The following is a 4,924-nucleotide window of genomic DNA, read 5'->3' on the forward strand; positions in this document are numbered from 1 at the left end:
CTTATCCTATCCTCTATCCTATCTTATCCTCTGTCCTATTCTACACTCTATCCTATCCTTTCCGCCATCCTATCCTATCCTGTCCTCTATCGAATCCTATCCTCTATCCTATCCAATCCCCTATCCTATCCTCTATCCGATCCTATCCTCTATCCTATCCTATCCTCTATAATATCGTTTCCTCTGTCCTATAATGTCCTCTATCCTATAATATCATCTATCCTATCCTATTCTCTATCCTATCCTATCATATCCTCTATCGTATACTATCCTCTATCCTATCCAATCCTATATCCTATTCTCTATCCTATCCTATCCTCTATCGTATCCTGTCCCCTATCCTATCCTATCCTCTATCCTATTCTATCCTCTATCCTATCCTATCCTCTATCCTATCCTATCCTCTATCCTATCCTATCCTCTATCCTATCCTATGCTCTATCCGATCCTATCCTCTATCCTATCCTATCCTCTATCTTATCCTATCCTCTATCCTATCCTATCCTCTATCCTATCATATCCTCTATCCTATCCTATCCTCTATCCTATCCAAACCTTTATCCTATCCTATCCTCTATCCTATCCTATCCCCTATCCTATCCTATCCTCTATCCTATCCTATCCTCTATCCTATCCTATCCTCTATCCTATCCTATCCTCTATCCTATCCTATCCTCTATCCTATGCTATCCTCTATCCTATCCTATCCTCTATCCTATCCGATCCTCTATCCTATCCAATCCTCTATCCTATCCTGTCCTCTATCCTATAATATCATCTATCCTATCCTATTCTCTATCCTATCCTATCCTATCCTCTACCGTATCCTATCCTGTATCCGATCCAATCCCCTATCGTCTCCTCTATCCTATCCTATTCTCTATCCTATCCTCTATCCTATCGGATCCTCTATCCTATCCAATCCTCTATCCTATCCTCTATCCTATCCTATCCTCTAACTTATCCCATCCTCTATCCTATCCTATCCTCTATCCTATCCTATCCTCTATCCTATCCTATCCTCTATCCTATCCTATCCTCTATCCTATGCTATCCTCTATCCTATCCTATCCTCTATCCTATCCTATCCTCTATCCTATCCTATCCTCTATCCTATCCTATCCTCTATCCTATCCTATCCTCTATCCTATCCTATCCTCTATCCTATCCTATCCTCTATCCTATGCTATCCTCTATCCTATCCTATCCTCTATCCTATCCTATCCTCTATCCTATCCAATCCTATATCCTATTCTCTATCCTATCCTATCCTCTATCGTATCCTGTCCCCTATCCTATCCTATCCTCTATCCTATTCTATCCTCTATCCTATCCTATCCTCTATCCTATCCTATCCTCTATCCTATCCTATCCTCTATCCTATCCTATGCTCTATCCGATCCTATCCTCTATCCTATCCTATCCTCTATCTTATCCTATCCTCTATCCTATCCTATCCTCTATCCTATCATATCCTCTATCCTATCCTATCCTCTATCCTATCCAAACCTTTATCCTATCCTATCCTCTATCCTATCCTATCCCCTATCCTATCCTATCATCTATCCTATCCTATCCTCTATCCTATCCTATCCTCTATCCTATCCTATCCTCTATCCTATCCTATCCTCTATCCTATGCTATCCTCTATCCTATCCTATCCTCTATCCTATCCTATCCTCTATCCTATCCAATCCTCTATCCTATCCTGTCCTCTATCCTATAATATCATCTATCCTATCCTATTCTCTATCCTATCCTATCCTATCCTCTACCGTATCCTATCCTGTATCCGATCCAATCCCCTATCGTCTCCTCTATCCTATCCTATTCTCTATCCTATCCTCTATCCTATCGGATGCTCTATCCTATCCAATCCTCTATCCTATCCTCTATCCTATCCTATCCTCTAACTTATCCCATCCTCTATCCTATCCTATCCTCTATCCTATCCTATCCTCTATCCTATCCTATCCTCTATCCTATCCTATCCTCTATCCTATGCTATCCTCTATCCTATCCTATCCTCTATCCTATCCTATCCTCTATCCTATCCTATCCTCTATCCTATCCTATCCTCTATCCTATCCTATCCTCTATCCTATCCTATCCTCTATCCTATCCTATCCTCTATCCTATGCTATCCTCTATCCTATCCTATCCTCTATCCTATCCTATCCTCTATCCTATCCTATCCTCTATTCTATCCTATCCTCTATCCTATCCTATCCTCTATCCTATCCTATCCTCTATCCTATCCTATCCTCTATCCTATCCTATCCTCTATCCTATGATATCCACTATCCTATCCTATCCTCTATCCTATCCTATCCTCTATCCTATGCTATCCTCTATCCTATCCTATCCTCTATCGTATCCTATCCTCTATCCTATCCTATCCTCTATCTTCTCCTATCCTCTATCCTATCCTATCCTCTATTATATCACATTCTCTATCCTATCCTATCCTCTTTCCTATCCTATCCTCTATCCTATCCAATCCTATATCGTATCCTCTATCCTATCCTATCCTCTATCCTATCCAAACCTTTATCCTATCCTATCCTCTATCCTATCCTATCCCCTATCCTATCCTATCCTCTATCCTGCCCTATCCTCTATCCTATCCTATCCTCTATCCTATACTATCCTCTATCCTATGCTATCCTCTATCCTATCCTATTCTCTATCCTATCCTATCCTATCCTCTACCGTATCCTATCCTGTATCCGATCCAATCCCCTATCGTATCCTCTATCCTATCCTATTCTCTATCCTATCCTATATCCTATCGTATCCTCTATCCTATCTTATCCTCTGTCCTATTCTACACTCTATCCTATCCTTTCCGCCATCCTATCCTAACCTGTCCTCTATCGAATCCTATCCTCTATCCTATCCAATCCCCTATCCTATCCTCTATCCGATCCTATCCTCTATCCTATCCTATCCTCTATAATATCGTTTCCTCTGTCCTATAATGTCCTCTATCCTATAATATCATCTACCCTATCCTATTCTCTATCCTATCCTATCCTATCCTCTATCGTATCCTATCCTCTATCCTATCCAATCCTATATCCTATTCTCTATCCTATCCTATCCTCTATCCCATCCTGTCCTCTATCCTATAATATCATCTATCCTATCCTATTCTCTATCCTATCCTATCCTATCCTCTACCGTATCCTATCCTGTATCGGATCCAATCCCCTATCGTATCCTCTATCCTATCCAATCCTCTATCCTATCCTCTATCCTATCCTATCCTCTATCCTATCCAATCCTCTATCCTATCCTCTATCCTATCCTATCCTCTAACTTATCCTATCCTCTATCCTATCTTATCCTCTGTCCTATTCTACACTCTATCCTATCCTTTCCGCCATCCTATCCTATCCTGTCCTCTATCGAATCCTATCCTCTATCCTATCCAATCCCCTATCCTATCCTCTATCCGATCCTATCCTCTATCCTATCCTATCCTCTATAATATCGTTTCCTCTGTCCTATAATGTCCTCTATCCTATAATATCATCTATCCTATCCTATTCTCTATCCTATCCTATCATATCCTCTATCGTATCCTATCCTCTATCCTATCCAATCCTATATCCTATTCTCTATCCTATCCTATCCTCTATCGTATCCTGTCCCCTATCCTATCCTATCCTCTATCCTATTCTATCCTCTATCCTATCCTATCCTCTATCGTCTCCTGTCCTCTATACTATCCAATCCCCTATCCTATCCAATCCCCGATCCTATCCTCTATCCTACCCTTTCCGCTATGCTATCCTATCCTCTATAATATCGTATCCTCTGTCCTATCCTATCCTATCCTCTATCCTAGCCTATCCTCTATCCTATCCTATCCTCTATCCTATCCTATCCTCTATCCTATCCTATCCTCTATCCTATCCTATCCTCTATCCTATGCTATCCTCTATCCTATCCTATCCTCTATCCTATCCTATCCTCTATCCTATCCTATCCTCTATCCCATCCTGTCCTCTATCCTATAATATCATCTATCCTATCCTATTCTCTATCCTATCCTATCCTATCCTCTACCGTATCCTATCCTGTATCCGATCCAATCCCCTATCGTCTCCTCTATCCTTTCCTATTCTCTATCCTATCCTCTATCCTATCGTATCCTCTATCCTCTATCCTATCCTATCCTCTATCCTATTATATCCTCTATCCTATCCTATCCTCTATCCTATCCTATCCTCTATCCTATTCTATCCTCTATCCTATCCTATCCTCTATCGTCTCCTGTCCTCTATACTATCCAATCCCCTATACTATCCAATCCCCTATCCTATCCTCTATCCTACCCTTTCCGCTATGCTATCCTATCCTCTATAATATCGTATACTCTGTCCTATCCGTCCTCTATCCTACAATATCATCTATCCTATCCTATCCTCTATCCTATCCTATCCTATCCTCTACCCTATCCTATCCTCTATCCTATCCTATCCTCTATCCTATCCTATCCTCTATCCTATCCTTTCCTCTATCCTATCCTATCCTCTATCCTATCCTATCCTCTATCCTATCCTATCCTCTATCCTATCCTATCCTCTATGCTATCCTATCCTCTATCTTATCATATCCTCTATCCTATCCTATCCTCTATCCTATCCCATTCTCTATCCTATCCTATCCTCTTTCCTATCCTATCCTCTATCCTATCCAATCCTATATCGTATCCTCTATCCTATCCTATCCTCTATCCTATCCTATCCTCTATCCTATCCTATCCTCTATCCTATCCTATCCTCTATCCTATCCAAACCTTTATCCTATCCTATCGTCTATCCTATCCTATCCCCTATCCTATCCTATCCTCTATCCTATCCAATCCTCTATCCTATCCTCTATCCTATCCTATCCTCTAACTTATCCTATCCTC

Source organism: Halictus rubicundus, unplaced genomic scaffold, assembly GCF_050948215.1.
Source record: "Halictus rubicundus isolate RS-2024b unplaced genomic scaffold, iyHalRubi1_principal scaffold0041, whole genome shotgun sequence".
In the NCBI taxonomy this organism is placed as follows: Eukaryota; Metazoa; Arthropoda; class Insecta; order Hymenoptera; family Halictidae; genus Halictus; species Halictus rubicundus.